Raw genomic sequence first — 24,035 nt, 5'->3', positions numbered from 1 at the left:
TATAATGAGATACAACTCTTGTTACAGGGTGACGGCAGGGAGTCATCCTGTGTCCTTTGTTCCCACATCACCTAATTTCCATATCACAGGAGATGGCCATGGGATGGGTTGCTAAACAAGTTGTGTGAAGGAAAGGGGGGTGACACCAGGAGAGGGCTTCCTGACATAACTTGAATATCATGATTTATCGTCATATCTCCGGATTTACCTCACACCTCCCCCCTTTTGAGGGCGCTAGGGGGCAGCACACTCCGGTGTTCCCCCGTGCGCCCGTCCGCGACCTCTCCTTGTCGGGACAGCCCGTCTGCGTTACCGTGGTCACGGCCCCTTTTGTGGCGAATGGTGAAGTTGTATTGCTGGAGCGCAAGGCTCCATCGCAACAGTCGCCCATTCGTCCCAGAGACGGTGTGCAACCAGCTGAGGGGGTTGTGGTCCGTCTCCACGATGAAGTGGCGCCCGTATAGATAGGGTTGCAGACGCTGCAGGGCCCACACTATGGCCAGGCACTCCTTCTCCATTGTGGAATAGGCCACTTCCCTCGGTAACAGCTTCCTGCTCAGGTACAAGACTGGGTGCTCTTGGCTCGCAGAGTCCACCTGGCTGAGCACCGCACCGAGGCCGAAGTCACTGGCGTCGGTCTGTACTACAAACGGCCGCGTGAAGTCGGCTGCCTGTAGCACGGGCGGGCTGGACAGGGCGTCCTTTAGGGCCCGGAAGGCTGTCTCGCAGTCCATTGTCCAATCGACTGCAGAGGGCAGCTTCTTCTTGGTGAGGTCCGTCAGGGGCTTTGCCAGGCTACTATAGCATGGAACAAACCTCCTATAGTACCCAGCGGTCCCCAAGAAGGACATCACCTGCTTCTTGGTCCTGGGGGTGGGCCAGGATGCGATGGCCTCCACTTTCTCAGGCTCGGGCTTCAGTGTTCCCCCGCCTACCCGGTGACCGAGGTACTGGACCTCGCTCATGGCCAGCTGACACTTGCCCGGCTTGATGGTCAAACCTGCCCGGTGGACCCGCCTGAGCACCTGTGCTAGATGCTCTAGGTGATCTTCCCAGGTGGGACTGAAGACGGCAATGTCATCCAGGTACGCGGCCGCGTACCCTTCAAGTCCCTTGAGCAGGGTGTTGACCATCCGCTGGAAAGTGGCAGGGGCATTCCTCATCCCGAATGGCATCACCGTGGACTCGTACAGTCCAAATGGGGTAATAAAGGCAGAGCGTTCCCTGGCCTTGCGAGTCAGGGGGATCTGCCAATATCCCCGGCTCAGGTCCATGATGGTCAGGTACTGAGCCCCGGCCAACTGATCGAGCAGGTCATCGATGCGTGGCATTGGGTACGCATCGGCGACCGTGACAGCATTGAGCCCCCTGTAGTCCACGCAGAACCGAGTGGTTCGGTCCTTCTTAGGGACGAGGACTACAGGCGAGGCCCAAGCGCTGTTGGATGCCTGGATCACCCCCAGCTTCAGCATCTCGTCAATCTCCTGGCGCATGTGTTGCTGCACCTCCAGGGAGACCCGATATGCTGAACGCCGGATCGGGGGATGATCCCCAGTGTCCACGTGATGGACAGCCAAGTCAGTCCTTCCGGGCTGGTTGGTAAACAACCCCCGGAAGGGGTGTAGGGTGGCCCACAGCTGGGACCGTTGGTCCTCCAAGAGCTGGTGGCCAACCTCCACATCCTCAATGGATCCGCCTGCCCTAACCTGGGCTAGCATATCCAAGAGGGTTTCCGCTTCTCCCTCCTCGGGCAGGTTGCACACGGGGAGCGCACATGCCTCCCGCTCATGATGTGCCTTCATCATGTTCACATGGAAGGGCTTCCGCCTTCCACGGGCAGGGTCCAGGGTGACCAGGTACGTCACAGGGTTGAGCTGCTGGTACACGAGGTATGGGCCTTCCCAGGCTGCCTGAAGCTTGTCCTGTGGTACGGGGACCAGTACCCACACCTTTTGACCCACTTGGTAGGTCCTCTCACAAGCGTTCTGGTCGTACCAACGCTTCTGATCGGCCTGGGCTTGAGCCATATTGTCGTGTACCAGTTGCGTCAAGGCCTGCATTTTGTCCCGGAAGCGCATGACATACTCGATAACCGACACTCCAGGGGTGGCCAAATCCCCTTCCCAAGCCTCTTTCACCAGAGCCAGGGGGCCCCGCACACGTCGCCCGTACAGGAGCTCAAACGGTGAGAATCCTGTTGAGGCCTGTGGAACCTCCCGGTAAGCAAATAACAGGTGTGGGAGATACCGCTTCCAGTCACGCCCATGGGAGTCGACCAACATCTTAAGCATCTGCTTTAAGGTGCCATTGAACCGCTCGCACAGGCCATTAGTCTGTGGATGGTACGGGCTGGCCACCAGATGTCGCACCTGGACCTGCTTACAGAGGGCCTCCATCAGCTGGGACATGAATTGGGTCCCCCGGTCAGTGAGCATTTCCTGGGGAAAACCTACTCGGGAGAAAATCTCCAGCAATGCGGTGGCCACCTTGTCAGCCCGAATGGACGACAAGGCCACTGCTTCTGGGTACCGGGTGGCATAGTCCACTACCGTCAGTATGAAGCGTTTCCCGGAGCTGCTGGGGATGGCCAGCGGGCCGACCAGATCCACAGCCACCCTCCTGAGAGGCTCATCGATGATTGGCAGAGATACTAGTGGGGCTTTGGGGTGTGGCCCCGCCTTCCCCACTCTCTGACAGGTTTCACACGAACGGCAGTAGGCAGCCACATCGGCCCCCATTTTTGGCCAGTAGAAATGCTGGTTTAACCTGGCCTTGGTCTTAGCGATCCCTAGGTGTCCGGCCATCGGAATCTCATGTGCGATCCGCAACAACTCCGTCCGGAACGGATAGGGTACCACCAACTGTCGGTCCCTGGGCCACGCCTCCGGTGAACCCTGCTGGACCGTGGCCCGGTACAGCCGTCCTTGGTCCCAGACCACTCGCTCCGGGTCCGAGTCCGAGGGAGGCTGGGCCGCCTGCTCCTTAAGAGCTTTCAGGCTGTCGTCAGCTTCTAACGCTGCCTGAAACCCCTGACTAGATGTGGCCAGAATCGACGAGACTGTCACATCTTCGGTCAGTACCCCGGGACCTGTGTCCTGGCCTCCACCTGACTCGGCTGCCACTTGGTCAGAAGGGGAAGAGCTATCGGACCTCCGGGAGGCCCCTTGGCTTCCAGCACTCCCACTGCGGGTGACAGCGGCCACAGCCGCTGCGACCGTGGGTCGTGCCTGCTCCTCCTCCGTTCCTGACCAAGTCGCCGGTTCAGGCAGACCTACCTGGCTTCCTGACACCCCGGTTGTGGGGGAACCATGCACCGAGATCTTACCTGGGAGCACTTCCGCTCCTGGACCGGCCCCAATCTCACCTGCCTGTTCCCCTCCTGCAGCAACAGAACCCCGCTGTGAAATCTCTGGGGACCCCACATTTGCTGTGGTAGCCCCCACCCCACACACTGGTCCTCCCCCTGCAGCACCCTGCTCTCTGCTTATCCCTGCAGAGGGCAACAGATCCCAGCTCACAGGCTGATTACTTGTAGAGGCATTGTCACACCTTTCTCTGACCCCCTCCCCTGTCACAGCTGCAGCTGTGTGTGTGTCTATGGTGTCTATGCAAGCAGAAATATCAGAGTTCACTCCCTCCTCCCTTACATCATTCATAGATAACACATTAACATTGTCCGGAGGCATGTCAGTACTGGCTGAAGGTTCAGCCCTTGGTTGGGGCCCAAACTGGGAGGTTATCTGCCCCAAATCTGTCCCAAGTAGCACGTTTGCGGGGATCCGATCAGTTACCCCCACCTCCCTCACCCCTCGCCCTGCGCCCCAGTCCACATAAATGTCAGCAACAGGCAGCGCCGGGTCAATGCCTCCAATCCCGGAGACAGCGAGGGTTTTTCCAGGGATCAAGTCTTGGGGGGACACCATCTCAGGCCGCACCAGAGTCACCTCCGAGGCGCTGTCTCGCAGTCCTATGGTCACAGACCGGCCGACGGTGACAGGTTGGAAGCTGTCCAGGGACCTACCACCACCCCCACCCACACAATACACCTTGGGCGGCCCTTGGGACGGGGACGGAGCCGGGGCCTTGGGACGCTGAGGGCACATGGCCTTGAAGTGTCCAGGTAGGTTGCACTGGTGGCACCGTCTTGGTTCTGCCACGGGCCTGGAGAGGGGAGTTGAGGGGGACACCCCCTGCAGTCTAGGGGCAGGTGGGGCAGTCGCAGAGTTCATCTTACCCCCTCTCCAGGTGCTGCTGGTGGCTGCTCTCCTGGCTTCAGGAGCCCGATTGTTGGTGTAGTCATCGGCCAGGGCAGCTGTAGCCGTGGACCCCTTTGGCTTCTGGTCTCGGATGAACTGGCGGAGATCCTCAGGGCAGTTCCACAAGAGTTGCTCCGTGATGAACAAGTCCAGGATCTCCGGTCCGGTGGAAAGCTGCAGGCCTTGGGTCCAGTGGTCGGCAGCTCGGGCAAGTGCCCGCCGGTGGTCAGCCCAGGAGTCCTTTGGTCCCTTCTGCAGGGTCCGGAACTTCTTGCGGTAGGACTCCGGAGTGAGGTTGTACTGTTGGATCAGGGCCCGCTTGATGGTGTCGTAGCCCTGATCTGCCTCAGCAGGCAAGTCCCCAAGGATTTCCAGGGCCTTACCCCTTAAACGGGGGGTCAGGTATTTGGCCCACTGGTCCTTGTCCAGATGGAGCTGCAAGCAAGTCCGTTCAAAAGCAGTCAAGAAAGAGTCCAAGTCTCCATCCTTCTCCAGCACTGGGAAGTCCTCAACACGGACCTTTGGAAGTTTGGTGTCTCGAAGGTCACATGTGGCTGATGAGGGCCGGAGCTGAGCTAGCTGCAGCTGGTAGTCACGGTCTGCCTGTCGCTCTCGCTCTTCACGCGCTGCCTGCCGCTCTCGCTCCGCAGCCTCACGCTCTGCGTGCCGCTCCGCAGCCTCAGCGTCACGCGCTGCCTGCCGCTCTGCCCTGCGCTCTGCCAGGAGTTCCTTGTAGCCCTTCTGGTCTCCAGCCTGGAGAAGGGCCATAGCCATTTGAAGAAGGCTATCCGAGCCTCCCAGGCTCGGTGGAATGGCACGTGGTGATCTGCGGCACGCTGCAGAGCTAGGCGATTCACTGTCCCTTTCAGAGCGGAGGGCTGGCATCTGGCTCGTTGAGGAACCTTGGGTGAGCTCCTCCTCATCTTGTCCAGCAGTGCCAGGTTGCGCAATGTCCTCGGCAGAACGGTTTTCTGGCGTCGAGCTCCTGGAGGACTCGTGGGCAACCTCCTCATTGCTGTCCACAGCACCGTCCTCCCTCTCTTCGGCTCCTGCCTTAGCATTGGCCAGTTGCATAGCTCTGCTCCTGGTGCCATCAGCCATTCTTGCAGACTTTTGGTCACTGACACAGAACTGACACCTGATGCCTCCACACACCTTACAGTATCTGCACTCTGACACTCTAGTGTTGAGCTAGTCTGAAGACCCCAGCAGCCACAGGCCGCTATACTACTTATGCCGATTATTGAAGGGTCCCCAGTGAGAGTAGGGTATATATTCCCCCGACCTCCGTGGGCGGAATATATAAAACCTCCCCGGATCTCACTGGCCTCCCCACAATAATCCTTGGCACAACTCGCTGCCACCAACCGCTTCACGGTAACTATTAGCCGAACACACAGACGTGGGATTCAAGATCGAGATAACAGAACAGCCCAAGATTAATTATATAATTTAATCAGCCTAAAGCACACTAGAAACTACAATATATACAATAGGGAATCTACAGAATATACATATGTCAGAGTACAGTTACAGATAAAGCATGGTTTACAAACAGGTATGCAATTCAATCAGTTACCTTGTGCGTCTGGCCACAGGGGGGCGCTGTAGACCAGGTTTCCAGGAACTCCCACAGATGTTTCCTGCACGTGACCCCCAGCGAAAGAACACTGGAAAATGGCCGAAGTAGGGTTATCAACCTGGGCAAATCCAGGTCCCCTCCTACCTTCGTGACCTCAGAGGGAGCACTGCTCCACCCCTGGCTGGAGTTATGGACAAAATCCACAACATGGAATATGGCCATAACTTGGCCTGGGAGCGTCGTAGGCGGACGCCAATGCTCTCATTGTGACAGTTATGAATTTAGCTACAGAATGAGAGGTTTCATGACTTGTCTACTAGTTCCACATTGGCTGATATCACGCCTGGGGTATTTCCCAAGCTCCCGCTCCCATAAAAAAGGTGTGCCAGCATCGTCCGCATGCGAAAACACCATTTTTATGGTTGCCGTATTTATCGGAAATATGGCTTGCGAGATATGAACCATTTTTTACTGGAGTCGTTCTGTCTGGCTAGTTCCAGAGCCTTATAATGAGATACAACTCTTGTTACAGGGTGACGGCAGGGAGTCATCCTGTGTCCTTTGTTCCCACATCACCTAATTTCCATATCACAGGAGATGGCCATGGGATGGGTTGCTAAACAAGTTGTGTGAAGGAAAGGGGGGGTGACACCAGGAGAGGGCTTCCTGACATAACTTGAATATCATGATTTATCGTCATATCTCCGGATTTACCTCACAATGGGGTAGTCGGGTGTCGCTACCATTACTGCTGGTAATTCACTGTAGAGGCTGGCATGACCTTTTCATCAATCATGACATGCCGCTTTACCTCCAGGGCATACCAGCCCCGCTCTCCACAGTGCCGGCAATAAGACACCATGTCTCCTGGCTCTAGGTTACGACCCGGGTGTCCATTTGGGAGGTGTTCCTCCAGGTCTCTCCAGTAGACGAACACCCCAGCTGTGAAGCCTGCTTCTGCAATAAACCCCCATCCTTTAACGGGGTCGAATCGCTCCACTAGGCCACGGTACCGCGGTCCTCTAACCCGATCATGGCGTTCCTTAAGTGCAGTTTCTCTTTGTTGGTGCAGGCAGCAATCTCCCGTCGTCGCTGTTCTCTCGTGGTGATTTCTAGATGCAGCTTTTGCGGCTGTCTTTCCCAATAGGGGGCGTCGGCGTCCGGCCTCGTCTCCCCTACAGGTACTGGGTGCAAATGGACTCCTGCAGCCATGGCGGCCACCGGGATGCCATGCGGCGGTGGAGCTGGCATCTCCACAGGCTCCGCCTCTGCTGCGGTGGGTACAGAAACCGGCTGTTTTGCAGCCAAGATTGCAGAGTCCGGGTGCTCTGTACCGAGGTCCGGGCCCGGTGAAGCGGCCGGGTCTGGTCAGGCCGATGCTGGGACTAGATGCGTCGCAGCCTGTTCTGGTCTGGCCGGTGGTGAGGCTGGAGGCGTTTCAGCCTGCGCTCTGTAATCTGGGGCTGGAAGTTCTGCTGCCGGTGTTGGGGGTAGCGGCTCGGCATCCGCCGAGGGCGAGGGTGGCGATGGCTGGGTGCTTGCAGTAGGTAGGCCGGGTCAACCGGGACTGGGTAGCTGCTTACCCGCTCCGCACATGGGACCTCCATCTCACGGGCCTGCAATGCCATAGCCAGACTCCTCATCTCTTCCCTCCAATGGTCCAGGATGTAGAGGAACTGCGTCCACATCCTCCTGTAGAGTTGCTCGGTCTCTTGTTCAATCCAGGTCATGGTCCCAGGAGCAGTGCGCTCCTGTGACCAGTCCCTTGCTGCTGCCATCTTGCGTCTGTGGTGTCCAAGAACTTTATGGGCAGAGTCCTGGCTTTCCTGCTCCCCTTCCGCTGCTACATCCCGTCATGCCCCCTCTGCTTTCGACAGGCAGCTCTCCAGCTTCCGGCTGCGCTCTCTGTATGAGGGGCGGAGCTTCAGTTTTGCGCGCTTTTGGTCAGGAAGATGGCGTTTAGGCGCCAAAGATGGCAGAAAATAGCAGGAATGGAATTTTGACACCACAGCTTGGATTTTCAAGGCGCACGTCACCCAGGTTAGTGGGCCCATTCCGAATCCTGTTTGTGACGCCAGAAATTTGAGGTGTGCCGACCCTACAGCGGTCGAACCGCTCAGATCCGGGGGTTGCTGTGGCTCTAGGGTCTCCGGACCTGGGGGCTCGTGGCCACTTCAAATGCAAAGGTGGTATTTACAGTGAATAAGAGTTTGCGACGCCACCTGTGGTTCGCAGCAAGAGGAGTACCGCCGCTGCCGATGGGAGAACCCGGGGGAGATGAAGTGGGGCAGCCAGATGACGTTCCCTCCACGGGTAGGGGAGGCCCCGGGACTCTGGATGATGGAGGTGGTGTAGGGGAGCGTGGTGCAGATTGGAAGCAGGGGAGAACAGCGTACTCACTCAGGCAGTGTTGGTAGTGATGTGACCGCAAAGCAGACTCTGACACAAAGGGTAAAAAAATTCTCTGGGTGCTGCTGCAAAATCAGGGGAGTCCGTCCAGGAGTCCGCTCCCTTTCGCATTACTGATGATCTGTACCTTGCCTCCATGCACTGTATTTTAGTGTTCATTGTGACCCCTATGCTTGAAGCTGTCGGGGTCCTCCTTCCCCACTGTTAAGTAGTGAAGCTGTGCTTGCGATGGCTGACACTTGGGATTTCAGTGGGCCGCATAAGCTGGAAAGCCCTATCCCCCTCATTTTATTGGTGCCTTCGATTTTTGAGCTCTTGGGGAAAGTCCATAAAGAAACTATCCTCCACAGGTTAATTATCAGGTTGCGTGAAGCTACTCCCTGATCTAGGGTCCAGTAACCCGCCGTGCTTGGTACCGGTTCGGTTACTAGGTACTCCAGTGCCCGCCGTTCCCCGAAACAAAGCCTGGCACCTTTCTCCAATACCCTGCGACCGGGTCTCCGACTCCTTCGGTCCCAGACCACTGTCTGTGACCTAGCCAAAAGTCCCCAGGGAGCTCCAACTCCCTCTAGCTCCTCACTCTCTGAGGGCTACCACTGAACTGACTAAGCTCTGCTCTCCACTTCCTCTCTCTGACTTTCTCTCTCCCACTAGTCTGCCTGACCCTTACGCGAGTGGCCCCTTTCCAGCTAGATCACCCACTGGTGTGCCTGACAGGGAGTGGTGTGAGGTGTGACTAGGATTTGCATGCTGATGGAGCAATACCAAAAGTTAGGAACCCAGAACCATAATGGGTTGAGTTCTGCACCAGACAAGAAAGACGTGCAGTACCCTGTGACACCCTGACTAGTTCAGGGGCGTCACACTTACCCCCCTCCCACAAGTTGGATTGGCTTGGCACTTTTTGCGCACCATACGGTCAAGCTGCTCCCACAACAGCTCAATAGGGTTGAGATCTGGTGACTGGGCCACTCCATTACAGATAGCATACCAGCTGCCTGCTTCTTCCCTAAATAGTTCATGCATAATTTGGAGGTATGCTTTCAGTCATTGTCCTGTTGTAGGATGAAATTGGCTCCAATCAAGCGCTGTCCACGGGGCATGGCATGGCATTGCAGAATGGAGTGATAGCCTTCCTTATTCAAAACCCCCCTTTACCTTGTACAAATCTCCAACTTTACCAACACTAAAGCAACCCCAGACCATCACATTACCTCCACCATGCTTGACAGATTGCGACAGGCACTCTTCCAGTATCTTTTCAGAAGTTCTACGTCTCACAAATGTTCTTCTGTGTGATCCAAACACCTCAAACTTCGATTTGTCTGTCCATAACACTTTTTTCCAATCTTTTTCTGTACAAAGTCTGTTTTCTTTTGTACATATTAATCTTTTCCTTTTATTAGCCAGTCTCAGTTATGGCTTTTTCTTTGACACTCTGCCCTGAAGGCCGGCATCCCGGAGTCGCCTCTTCACTGTAGACGGTGACACTGGCGTTTTGTGGGTACTATTTAATGAAGCTGGATTTCTCACACTAGAGACTGTAATGTACTTGTCTTGTTGCTCAGTTGTGCAGCGCGGCCTCCCACTTCTCTCTCTACTCTGGTTACAGCCTGTTTGTGCTCTCCTCTGAAGGGAGTAGTACGCACCGTTGTAGAAAATCTTCTGTTTCTGGGCAATTTCTCGCATGGAATATCCTTCATTTCTAAGAACAAGAATAGACTGTCGAGTTTCACATGAAAGTTCTCTTTTTCTGGCCTTTTTGAGAGTTTAATGGAACCAGCAAATGTAATGCTCCAGATTCTCAACTAGCTCAAAGGAAGGTCAGTTTTATAGCTTCTCTAATCAGCAAACTGTTTTCAACTGTGGTAACATACTTGCACAAGGGTTTTCAAAGGATTTCTAAATATTCATTATCCTTCTAAGGCCTCTGCCACACTCACGTTAAAAAAACGTACGTGTGACGATGTCCGTTTTTGTAGTCCGTGTTCCGCTTTTGGAGTCCGTTTTTCCTCTCCGTGTAGTGTCCGTGTGCATTACGTGTGTGTTACGTGTGTACGTCTGTGCGTTTTTCTGTGCGTGTAATACGTCAGTGTGTGTTCCGTATACTTTCCGTATCTTGTCCGTTTTTCACATCATCAAATTAGGTTAATGATTATTTGTTGGGAATAATGACACATAGGTGGATTTGATTAACACATTCTTATAATTATCCACAATAAATTAACCTGTTGGTCTTTTTACTTGGATATCCAATGTATATATATATATATATATATACTACAACCATGCCATTATCCACGGAGGCCTTAGTTTTTTTATGTGGGATTTTGTAGGGTATCTTGGCCACCTGCAAGTATTTAAATTTGTAACAAACTTCATTTGAGCCACACGGACATGGACTGCACGGATAGCACACGGACATCATCCGTATCATGTACGTGTCAACACGGACATGTCAGTGCTTTTTCTAAACAGACACACATACGCACGTGTAATTTGCCTCACCGCCTTGTGAGAAGCCGGGCCTACTACCTCAGAGGATGTTCAGGTCACGGTGGCTCCGATGGCTCCAGCAAATCCCTAGGTTAGGTGGCAAATTATAAAGAGAAAAATAACAGAGATAGGAGACTATGTGTTGTGGTGATATCTGCCAGATATAAGGCCGCTGAAGGAAGACAGACACCAAGAATTCTGTAAAAACGTAAATGAGGAACTTTACTGAAATCTTGTAGCCAACCTTTAGTCAATCAAAGTTGTTTTTCCATTTCCAATACACAGTCATTTCATAGCAATAAATAAAGAGATCTCTTACACAGTGGACTAGTTCAAGTGCTTTTCCTATCCCGGCCTTGGGAAGATGGATGTCACTACCTATTGGATTAACTGCGTTTTTCAGTACTCTGTTGTTGCAGAAACGGGGGGGCTCCGAATAGGGTGATAATTACACTCCCCGCATATCTCAATGGAGGTCTCTTTTTTTTTCTGCATCACAGCAACTCAACCGCATCTAACCGGTTTTTCTTTTTACTGCCTCCTCAAGCTCCGCCCCCAACAGCCACTTCCTTGCTTTCAAATCAATTGCAATACCAAAGCAAGGCAGTAGAGGGCAGCGCAACGCTAAATAATTTACCTCCTCCCAAGGTGGGGAATAGGTGTCACAAATGTAATCACATAGATAATACAGAACACACATTAGTAGTGGCTTTTCTGGTCACTACACACGGAACGTACACACGCTCCGTGCAAAAATACTGATGTGCGGCTTTTAACATGAAAATAAATTATTCAACGTAAGCACGTGTCTCCGGTACATGCAAAAAATGGAAAACATGGACCGGAGGCACGGATGTGTGATGGAGGCTGTCACAAACCACCGGGGGGGTCACTCAGAAATCCCCCGCGCTGGCTACCAGTACGTCACAATCGGGGGGTAACAAGTGGGGGTCACCCCTCCTTTATACCTCCCGACCGACAGACAGAGCACGTGACGCGCTCTCTAGCGCCCCTCTTATAGTCAGGCCAATTATGGAATTGCCCGACCATAAGCAAGGAGGCCGCTATACTACTTATGCCGATTATTGAAGGGTCCCCGGTGAGAGTAAGGTATATATTCCCCCGACCTCCGCGGGCGGAATATATAAAATCTCCCCGAATCTCACTGGCCTCCCCACAATAATCCTTGGCACAATTCGCTGCCACCAACCGATTTACGGTAACTATTAGCCGAACACACAGACGTGGGATTCAAGATCGAGATAACAGAACAGCCCAAGATTAATTATATAATTTAATCAGCCTAAAGCACACTAGAAACTACAATATATACAATAGGGAATCTACAGAATATACATATGTCAGAGTACAGTTACAATCAAAGCATGGGTTACAAACAGGCATACACAGTTCCAGCAGTTACCTTGTTGCGTCTGGCCACAGGGGGGCGCTGTACCCAGGTTTCTAGGATCCTTCCCACAGATGTTTCATACACGTGCCCCCAGCGAAAAGAACCCTGGAAAATGGCCGAAGTAGGGTTATCAACCTGGGCAGATCCAGGTCCCCTCCTACCTTAGTGACCTCAGAGGGAGCACTGCTCCACCCCTGGCTTGAGTTATGGACAATCCACAACATGGAATATGGGCCATAACTTTGCCTGGGAGCGTCGTAGGCGGACGCCAATGCTCTCATTGTGACAGTTATGAATTTAGCTACAGAACGAGGGGACTCATGACCTGTCTGCCAGTTCCCCATTGGCTGATATCACGCCTGGGGCATTTCCCAATGTCCTGCTCCCATAAAAAGGGTGTGCCGGCATCGTCCGCATGCGGAGACACCATTTTTATGGTTGCCATATTTATCGGAAATATGGCTTGCGAGATATGAACCATTTTTTACTGGAGTCGTTCTGTCTGGCTATTTCCATAGCCTTGCTAACTAGCTAGCAGCCCCCACTACAGGGTCACGGCAGGGAGTCATCCTGTGTCCATTGTCCCTAAGCCACCTAATTTCCATATCACAGGACATGGCCATGGAGGTGTAAGTGGAACACTGAGAACAAGAAGGGAGGGGGCACTGCCAGGGAGTGATGAGGGATTATGACTGGAGTCATAATTCATCTTCATATCCCGGGATTTGCCTCACACCTCCCCCCTTTTGAGGGCGCTAGGGGGCAGCACACTCCGGTGTTCCCCCGTGCGCCCGTCCGCGACCTCTCCTTGTCGGGACAGCCCGTCTGCGTTACCGTGGTCACGGCCCCTTTTGTGGCGAATGGTGAAGTTGTATTGCTGGAGCGCAAGGCTCCATCGCAACAATCGCCCATTCGTCCCAGAGACGGTGTGCAACCAGCTGAGGGGATTGTGGTCCGTCTCCACGATGAAGTGGCGCCCGTATAGATAGGGTTGCAGACGCTGCAGGGCCCACACTATGGCCAGGCACTCCTTCTCCATCGTGGAATAGGCAACTTCCCTTGGTAACAGCTTCCTGCTCAGGTACAAGACTGGGTGCTCTTGGCTCGCAGAGTCCACCTGGCTGAGCACCGCACCGAGGCCGAAGTCACTGGCGTCGGTCTGTACTACAAACGGCCGCGTGAAGTCGGCTGCCTGTAGCACGGGCGGGCTGGACAGGGCGTCCTTTAGGGCCCGGAAGGCTGTCTCGCAGTCCATTGTCCAATCGACTGCAGAGGGCAGCTTCTTCTTGGTGAGGTCCGTCAGGGGCTTTGCCAGGCTACTATAGCATGGAACAAACCTCCTATAGTACCCAGCGGTCCCCAAGAAGGACATCACCTGCTTCTTGGTCCTGGGGGTGGGCCAGGATGCGATGGCCTCCACTTTCTCAGGCTCGGGCTTCAGTGTTCCCCCGCCTACCCGGTGACCGAGGTACTGGACCTCGCTCATGGCCAGCTGACACTTGCCCGGCTTGATGGTCAAACCTGCCCGGTGGACCCGCCTGAGCACCTGTGCTAGATGCTCTAGGTGATCTTCCCAGGTGGGACTGAAGACGGCAATGTCATCCAGGTACGCGGCCGCGTACCCTTCAAGTCCCTTGAGCAGGGTGTTGACCATCCGCTGGAAAGTGGCAGGGGCATTCCTCATCCCGAATGGCATCACCGTGGACTCGTACAGTCCAAATGGGGTAATAAAGGCAGAGCGTTCCCTGGCCTTGCGAGTCAGGGGGATCTGCCAATATCCCCGGCTCAGATCCATGATGGTCAGGTACTGAGCCCCGGCCAACTGATCGAGCAGGTCATCGATGCGTGGCATTGGGTACGCATCGGCGACCGTGACCGCATTGAGCCCCCTGTAGTCCACGCCGAACCGAGTGGTTCGGTCCTTCTTAGGGACGAGGACTACAGGCGAGGCCCAAGCGCTGTTGGATGCCTGGATCACCCCCAGCTTCAGCATCTCGTCAATCTCCTGGCGCATGTGTTGCTGCACCTCCAGGGAGACCCGATATGCTGAACGCCGGATCGGGGGATGATCCCCAGTGTCCACGTGATGGACAGCCAAGTCAGTCCTTCCGGGCTGGTTGGTAAACAACCCCCGGAAGGGGTGTAGGGTGGCCCACAGCTGGGACCGTTGGTCCTCCAAGAGCTGGTGGCCAACCTCCACATCCTCAATGGATCCGCCTGCCCTAACCTGGGCTAGCATATCCAAGAGGGTTTCCGCTTCTCCCTCCTCGGGCAGGTTGCACACGGGGAGCGCACATGCCTCCCGCTCATGATGTGCCTTCATCATGTTCACATGGAAGGGCTTCCGCCTTCCACGGGCAGGGTCCAGGGTGACCAGGTACGTCACAGGGTTGAGCTGCTGGTACACGAGGTATGGGCCTTCCCAGGCTGCCTGAAGCTTGTCCTGTGGTACGGGGACCAGTACCCACACCTTTTGACCCACTTGGTAGGTCCTCTCACAAGCGTTCTGGTCGTACCAACGCTTCTGATCGGCCTGGGCTTGAGCCATATTGTCGTGTACCAGTTGCGTCAAGGCCTGCATTTTGTCCCGGAAGCGCATGACATACTCGATAACCGACACTCCAGGGGTGGCCAAATCCCCTTCCCAAGCCTCTTTCACCAGAGCCAGGGGGCCCCGCACACGTCGCCCGTACAGGAGCTCAAACGGTGAGAATCCTGTTGAGGCCTGTGGAACCTCCCGGTAAGCAAATAACAGGTGTGGGAGATACCGCTCCCAGTCACGCCCATGGGAGTCGACCAACATCTTAAGCATCTGCTTTAAGGTGCCATTAAACCGCTCGCACAGGCCATTAGTCTGTGGATGGTACGGGCTGGCCACCAGATGTCGCACCTGGACTTGCTTACAGAGGGCCTCCATCAGCTGGGACATGAATTGGGTCCCCCGGTCAGTGAGCATTTCCTGGGGAAAACCCACTCGGGAGAAAATCTCCAGCAATGCGGTGGCCACCTTGTCAGCCCGAATGGACGACAAGGCCACTGCTTCTGGGTACCGGGTGGCATAGTCCACTACCGTCAGTATGAAGCGTTTCCCGGAGCTGCTGGGGATGGCCAGCGGGCCGACCAGATCCACAGCCACCCTCCTGAAAGGCTCATCGATGATGGGCAGAGATACCAGTGGGGCTTTGGGGCGTGGCCCCGCCTTCCCCACTCTCTGACAGGTTTCACACGAACGGCAGTAGGCAGCCACATCGGCCCCCATTTTTGGCCAGTAGAAATGCTGGTTCAACCTGGCCTTGGTCTTAGCGATCCCTAGGTGTCCGGCCATCGGAATCTCATGTGCGATCCGCAACAACTCCGTCCGGAACGGATAGGGTACCACTAACTGTCGGTCCCTGGGCCACGCCTCCGGTGAACCCTGCTGGACCGTGGCCCGGTACAGCCGTCCTTGGTCCCAGACCACTCGCTCCGGGTCCGAGTCCGAGGGAGGCTGTGCCGCCTGCTCCTTAAGAGCTTTCAGGCTGTCGTCAGCCTCTAACGCTGCCTGAAACCCCTGACTAGATGTGGCCAGAATCGACGAGACTGTCACATCTTCAGTCAGTACCCCGGGACCTGTGTCCTGGCCTCCACCTGACTCGGCTGCCACTTGGTCAGAAGGGGAAGAGCTATCGGACCTCCGGGAGGCCCCTTGGCTTCCAGCACTCCCACTGCGGGTGACAGCGGCCACAGCCGCTGCGACCGTGGGTCGTGCCTGCTCCTCCTCCGTTCCTGACCAAGTCGCCGGTTCAGGCAGACCTACCTGGCTTCCTGACACCCCGGTTGTGGGGGAACCATGCACCGAGATCTTACCTGGGAGCACTTCCGCTCCTGGACCGGCCCCAATCTCACCTGCCTGTTCCCCTCCTGCAGCAACAGAACCCCGCTGTGAAATCTCTGGGGACCCCACATTTGCTGTGGTAGCCCCCACCCCACACACTGGTCCTCCCCCTGCAGCACCCTGCTCTCTGCTTATCCCTGCAGAGGGCAACAGATCCCAGCTCACAGGCTGATTACTTGTAGAGGCATTGTCACACCGTTCTCTGACCCCCTCCCCTGTCACAGCTGCAGCTGTGTGTGTGTCTATGGTGTCTGTGCAAGCAGAAATATCAGAGTTCACTCCCTCCTCCCTTACATCATTCATAGATAACACATTAACATTGTCCGGAGGCATGTCAGTACTGGCTGAAGGTTCAGCCCTTGGTTGGGGCCCAAACTGGGAGGTTATCTGCCCCAAATCTGTCCCAAGTAGCACGTTTGCAGGGATCCGATCAGTTACCCCCACCTCCCTCACCCCCCGCCCTGCGCCCCAGTCCACATAAATGTCAGCAACAGGCAGCGCCGGGTCAGTGCCTCCAATCCCGGAGACAGCGAGGGTTTTTCCAGGGATCAAGTCTTGGGGGGACACCATCTCAGGCCGCACCAGAGTCACCTCCGAGGCGCTGTCTCGCAGTCCTATGGTCACAGACTGGCCGACGGTGACAGGTTGGAAGCTGTCCAGGGACCTACCACCACCCCCACCCACACAATACACCTTGGGCGGCCCTTGGGACGGGGACGGAGCCGGGGCCTTGGGACGCTGAGGGCACATGGCCTTGAAGTGTCCAGGTAGGTTGCACTGGTGGCACCGTCTTGGCTCTGCCACGGGCCTGGAGAGGGGAGTTGAGGGGGACACCCCCTGCAGTCTAGGGGCAGGTGGGGCAGTCGCAGAATTCATCTTACCCCCTCTCCAGGTGCTGCTGGTGGCTGCTCTCCTGGCTTCAGGAGCCCGATTGTTGGTGTAGTCATCGGCCAGGGCAGCTGTAGCCGTGGACCCCTTTGGCTTCTGGTCTCGGATGAACTGGCGGAGATCCTCAGGGCAGTTCCACAAGAGTTGCTCCGTGATGACCAAGTCCAGGATCTCTGGTCCGGTGGAAAGCTGCAGGCCTTGGGTCCAGTGGTCGGCAGCTCGGGCAAGTGCCCGCCTGTGGTCAGCCCAGGAGTCCTTTGGTCCCTTCTGTAGGCTCCGGAACTTCTTGCGGTAGGACTCCGGGGTGAGGTTGTACTGTTGGATCAGGGCCCGCTTGATGGTGTCGTAGCCCTGATCTGCCTCAGCAGGCAAGTCCCCAAGGATATCCAGGGCCTTACCCCTTAAACGGGGGGTCAGGTATTTGGCCCACTGGTCCTTGTTCAGATGGTGCTGCAAGCAAGTCCGTTCAAAAGCAGTCAAGAAAGAGTCCAAGTCTCCATCCTTCTCCAGCACTGGGAAGTCCTCAACACGGACCTTTGGAAGTTTGGTGTCTTGAAGGTCACGTGTGGCTGATGAGGGCCGGAGCTGAGCTAGCTGCAGCTGGTAGTCACGCTCTGCCTGCCGCTCTTCACGCGCTGCCTGCCGCTCCGCAGCCTCAGCCTCACGCGCTGCTTGCCGCTCTGCCCTGCGCTCTGCCAGGAGTCCCTTGTAGCCCTCCTGGTCTCCAGCCTGGAGAAGGGCCATAGCCATTTGAAGAAGGCTATCCGAGCCTCCCAGGCTCGGTGGAATGGCACGTGGTGATCTGCGGCCCGCTGCGGAGCCTGGTGATTCACTGTCCCTTGCAGAGCGGAGGGCTGGCATCTGGCTCGTTGAGGACCCTTGGGTGAGCTGCTCCTCATCTTGTCCATAATTGCCAGCTTGTGCGCTGTCCTCTGCAGAACGGTTTTCTGGCGTCGAGCTCCTGGAGGACTCGTGGGCAACCTCCTCATTACTGTCCACAGCACCGTCCTCCCTCTCTTCGGCTCCTGCTTTAGCATTGGCCAGTTGCATAGCTCTGCTCCTGGTGCCATCAGCCATTCTTGCAGACTTTTGGTCACTGACACAGAACTGACACCTGATGCCTCCACACACCTTACAGTATCTGCACTCTGACACTCTAGTGTTGAGCTAGTCTGAAGACCCCAGCAGCCACAGCTGCTGCAGGCAGTCTTTAGTGTCTGGGAGTATGGGTCTCACACTCACACACACTATTATCTCGATCCCACCGCTTGCCACCAATATGTCACAAACCACCGGGGGGGTCACTCAGAAATCCCCCGCGCTGGCTACCAGTACGTCACAATCGGGGGGTAACAAGTGGGGGTCACCCCTCCTTTATACCTCCCGACCGACAGACAGAGCACGTGACGCGCTCTCTAGCGCCCCTCTTATAGTCAGGCCAATTATGGAATTGCCCGACCATAAGCAAGGAGGCCGCTATACTACTTATGCCGATTATTGAAGGGTCCCCGGTGAGAGTAAGGTATATATTCCCCCGACCTCCGCGGGCGGAATATATAAAATCTCCCCGAATCTCACTGGCCTCCCCACAATAATCCTTGGCACAATTCGCTGCCACCAACCGATTTACGGTAACTATTAGCCGAACACACAGACGTGGGATTCAAGATCGAGATAACAGAACAGCCCAAGATTAATTATATAATTTAATCAGCCTAAAGCACACTAGAAACTACAATATATACAATAGGGAATCTACAGAATATACATATGTCAGAGTACAGTTACAATCAAAGCATGGGTTACAAACAGGCATACACAGTTCCAGCAGTTACCTTGTTGCGTCTGGCCACAGGGGGGCGCTGTACCCAGGTTTCTAGGATCCTTCCCACAGATGTTTCCTACACGTGCCCCCAGCGAAAAGAACCCTGGAAAATGGCCGAAGTAGGGTTATCAACCTGGGCAGATCCAGGTCCCCTCCTACCTTAGTGACCTCAGAGGGAGCACTGCTCCACCCCTGGCTTGAGTTATGGACAATCCACAACATGGAATATGGGCCATAACTTTGCCTGGGAGCGTCGTAGGCGGACGCCAATGCTCTCATTGTGACAGTTATGAATTTAGCTACAGAACGAGGGGACTCATGACCTGTCTGCCAGTTCCCCATTGGCTGATATCACGCCTGGGGCATTTCCCAATGTCCTGCTCCCATAAAAAGGGTGTGCCGGCATCGTCCGCATGCGGAGACACCATTTTTATGGTTGCCATATTTATCGGAAATATGGCTTGCGAGATATGAACCATTTTTTACTGGAGTCGTTCTGTCTGGCTATTTCCATAGCCTTGCTAACTAGCTAGCAGCCCCCACTACAGGGTCACGGCAGGGAGTCATCCTGTGTCCATTGTCCCTAAGCCACCTAATTTCCATATCACAGGACATGGCCATGGAGGTGTAAGTGGAACACTGAGAACAAGAAGGGAGGGGGCACTGCCAGGGAGTGATGAGGGATTATGACTGGAGTCATAATTCATCTTCATATCCCGGGATTTGCCTCACAGAGGCCTAATACAGTTTGCAAACACAATGTACCATTAGATCACTGGAGTGGTGGTTGTTGGAAATGGGCCTCTATACACCTATGTAGATATTGCATTAAAAACCATCCGTTTGCAGCTAGTATAGTCATTTACCACATTAACAACGTATAGAGGGGATTTCTATTTAATTTAATGTTAGCTTCATTGAAAAAAATGTGCTTTTCTTTCAAAAATAAGGAAATATCTAAGTGACCCTAAACTTTTGAACTGTAGTGTATATTATTCATTTTATTTCATTTAGAGGCCTGTTCTGTGGTTAAATGTAATCCCTCTGGGGACAGTGTCGTCAATCTGAATATCCAAACCCATTCCCTATTGATTGGCCTCTGATATCTGCTAGATTCACTGGAGGGAATTTGTTTGATTCTGGCCAATTTCACATTCTCTGGATTTTTTGCGTGTTCCAAAGTGAAATGATTAGAAAGACTCTGGCTCATCCCCCATTCCGAATATTCTGTGCTTATTCATTCTAGTATGAAACTCTTGGACCGTACGGCCCACGTATTGGAGTTTACAGTCACACTCCAATAAGTTGATAACAAACGAGGATGCACAATAGGAATCTGATCAATAGGAAATCTTTCCCAGTGATATTAGCACAAATTTCATCACATCTTGATGGAATCATTGCACAACTCATTCACCCCGGAGCTCTGCTCCACAGCCAAATTTACCTTTCAAACCATTTTTCACACAAAATGTTTCTCTCTTATCATATCTTTACCTTGTTTTTTTTTATTTTACTGGGGGAAATGTAATTCTTCAAATTCCTACTCCTCCTAAAACTTATATTGGGGTTCTTGGCAAAATTGTAGGAACAAATAAGGGAAAAAGCTCTGATAAGAGCAAATCAATATAGAGATAAAAGATGCAACAAAATGGGAAAAGACACCTCCGGTAATTGGAGAGCGATGGAGAGTGAATTAAATCCTATTGAAGATGGGAAACCAAATACTTCTAGATTTTTTATTATTATTATTATTATTATTATTATTATTAAGTTTAGGAGAAATGATAAGGGGAAAATTATGCGCTGAAGACCTTTTGAGGAGTATCATCCCTCGAGGAATTTTGGAGAAGTAATAAATACAAAAAACGAATTGGACAAAAAGATTATGCGAGAGATCCAATAACAAATGGACAAGTAAAGACAAGAAATAATGATGTGAATAGACATCCTTCCCGCGTAATCTTTAATTCCAACATGATGAGATGTAATAGTCATTCGAGAAGACAATGGAAAGAAGTCAGAGGGGAGAACTACACTTAGGAATTCTTTGGGGGAAAAATGTATCCAAAATGTCTCCTCCTCTATAAAGAATAGACTAGTTCAACTTTCTACAGCCCATAGGCTCTTCCTGGGAATGTCATAGATTTTGGTCTAAGAAAGCTGAATTCTCGCACTTGATGTGCCACTGTCCCATAGGATTTTAACTTTGGAAAGTAGTTAATATTATTAATGGGATTATTCAACATTTGATACCTCTCTATGATAGTTAGTATTTTGGATTCCGCTCCCATCATTTCTAAGATAAAAAGCAGTTACGATATGGAGCTTGGAGCACAGGCCTTCTAGTATCTCACATTGATTTAATGCCACCATATAGTCTATAATAACTGAATGAATTTGTGAAGGTTTGGGAACTGTGGTGCGACTCCCGTTACACAGCTCTCGATGTCGGAGTGGCTCTTTGCCTTGTATTTATCCAGGGGATAATATTTCCAGGACATTTCCCGCATAAGCACTTGTGTACTGTCTATTCTTCTACTTTCTATACTTTCTCAAAGGATGTACATAAAGCTTCAAGAAGAGAAAATGACACATATTATATAGTTCATTATGCTTTAGTTTTCATACTGTAATCATTTCATTGCATTGTCTTGCTCATGAAAATTCCTAACCCCCCCCCAAATTTAAATATAGAATGTAATTCAGCCTCTAGACGCGGCTATCCTCTAGATCCCTGAATATGAATGTATATTATATATACTAAGCCATGACTATCCTGCTAGAAACCCAATGCTATTCTATTAAGTGTGGAGATTTGGAGGGCAGCCTGGGGAGGACGGTGTATGGGTGCAAGTCTTTTTACTTGTAAACGTCCTTTTTGCTGCAGGTAAATTGAATCATTATGAAGCTTCATTGCGTGGCTGTTCTACTGCTTCTGTTCTGTCCATGCAGTAAAGCAGGTAATTATGCTCCGCAGCGTGATTACTATACATTAGGAATAAAATATGTTTGTGCTATAACCTTCTTCTGTAACTTCTCCTAATCCCCTTATTAAACTGTAACTGCTTCAGAAGATTCTGGCCATGACTAGAACATTTCCGAGGAGCCAGTTCCAGTTCCAGTGTGGACATCCCATGAATAAGATTATTCAGCTGCCTACACTGGAATATTGCTACAGAGGATATTCCATTGGCCTTGTCTTCCTATGTTTGTTCTCTATCATCTCATGACCCCTTCCTATAATATCTGACTGTATCCATGACTTCTCCATCATCCTATGATCCCTCCTATAATATCTAACCTTATCCATGACTTCATCATCCGATGACCCTTTCCTGTAATATTTGACCATATCCATGATGACTTCTCCATCATCTCATTGCCCCTTCCGATAATATCTGACCTGTATCCATGACTTCTCCATCATCTCATGACCCTTATTATAATATCTGACTGTATCCATCAGTTGTCCATTGTGTCGCCCAGGGAAGGGGGTACTCGGTCCCGGGCGGTTGCAAACAGGAATGTCACTCTGGTGCCCGTTGCCCCTGGTCCCGTGCCCTTGGGACGCTTAATAAAAGGGGGGTATTTACAGGGGATAATAGAGTTAATGTTCATGACGCCACCAGCGGGTTGCGGTTAGGAATGGAGAACCGGCGCTGCTCAAGGTGGGTACTCCCAGGGATGGTGGTAGTGGCAGCTATGATGGTAGGCCCTCCGCAGGTACGGCTGTGCCTGGGAGATGTATGATGTATAATGATGGAGACCACACCAGGTTAACTTTAACAGTCTCTACTCACATGGACCCTCGGCTTGCTGGTTCCGGTCCCTGAATTGCCAGTGCTAGATAGTGACTCAGGTTGCTCTTTGACAGCACTCTCAGTGTGGTTGAGACCCTGAACCTTGGAACTTTGGGGGTCCCCCAGCTGTGATACAGCGGTCTGTCCTTTCGGCTGGCAGTGCGGACCCTGCGGGGAGGTAAGTGTCTGAACCCCGATCCTAGTTTACAGCTGATGCCCCCGGCTCTGAAAGGTCAGTGAGGCCCCTGGAGAGCCCTCACCGTGTAGGTATGTGCCAAACAGTCTAAAACCTGTGCTTGACCTAGGGCCCTGTGCTCCGTACATGCCCAGATTCCAGTGGGGCTTCCTCATACTGTCCCTGGGGTCTTGACTCCTGCCCAGAGGTGCTCGCTTGCCCTGGCTGGCAATCTGACTCCCGTGCCCGAGTCCCCGCTACACAGACCCAGCTAGAGGCATGTCTGCTCTCCTCACTGCATTCTGACAGACTGCTTCCTGTTCTCTCACAGACTGGCCTGCCCCCTCCCACCAGGTGATTTAGTCCCTGGGTTCGCTCTGCCCACTTGGTGGGCCTCCCACTATCCCTGGTGTGAGTGGCAACTGGGATTAGGTGTGTTGCTGTTGCTGGCACTGGTGTTACAGGTCCCAGGGGGTAGGTCCTGCATCCCCAAGAGGATGCAGTTCCCTGTAGTGCCCTGAGGGTCTCAGGGGCGCTGTACCATCATCATATAACCCCTACTATAACATCTGACTATATTCATGACTTCTTGATTATCACATGACAACTTCTGTGAATGATGACCTGTGGCCATGTCTTCTTTATCATCTCATGATCTTTCCAACGGTTCATGACTTGTATCTATGCCTTTGCCATCTTTCATGACTCCTCCTATCTCTTCCAGATTGGTGTTACACTGAGCCATCCTGTGGTAAGTCTTTCCTTAGTTATTGTCTTCCATTCGGTAGACATATTTGTAGCTTGTGATGGGCATGTACTGTAGTCAATACTGTGTGGTTGCTGTTGTCTCTGATGTGGGGACTTTGGTTGCTATTGCAAGGCTTTTGTCCCTGTGTGGGCATCTTTGGTCCCTGTGTGGGGGTCTTTGGTCCCTGTGTGGGCATCTTTGGTCCCTGTATGGGGGTCTTTGGTCCCTGTGTGAGCATCTTTGGTCCCTGTATGGGGGTCTTTGGTTACTATAGTCACGGTGTTAGGATACTGTTCTCTTTTTGTGAGGGCTGTGTTCATTGTGTGCTGGTCTTTTGTCCCTGTGTGGGGGTCTTTGGTCCCTGTGTGGGCGTCTTTGGTCCCTGTAGTCACAGTGTGAGGATGCTGTGCTCTTTTCGTGAGGGCTGTGTTCATTGTGTGGGCATGTTTGGTCCCTGTGTGGGGGTCTTTGGTCCCTGTGTGGGCATCTTTGGTCCCTGTAGTCACAGTGTTAGACAGTGTGAGGATGCTGTGCTCTTTTCGTGAGGGCTGTGTTCATTGTGTGGGGG

The 24,035-nt window shown here is 53.0% G+C and overlaps 1 protein-coding gene across 1 annotated transcript in view; it reads left to right on the top strand.

Moving 5' to 3' along the window:
* Positions 1-24,035, top strand: part of LOC142246866 (carbonic anhydrase 4-like) — a 183,083-nt gene that overhangs the window by 23,976 nt on the left and 135,072 nt on the right. The window lies entirely within an intron of this gene.

Source organism: Anomaloglossus baeobatrachus, chromosome 7 (genome assembly GCF_048569485.1).
Source record: "Anomaloglossus baeobatrachus isolate aAnoBae1 chromosome 7, aAnoBae1.hap1, whole genome shotgun sequence".
NCBI lineage: Eukaryota > Metazoa > Chordata > Amphibia > Anura > Aromobatidae > Anomaloglossus > Anomaloglossus baeobatrachus.
Note: the sequence above shows the minus strand (reverse complement) of the source record. Positions and strands in the feature narration are given on the sequence as shown.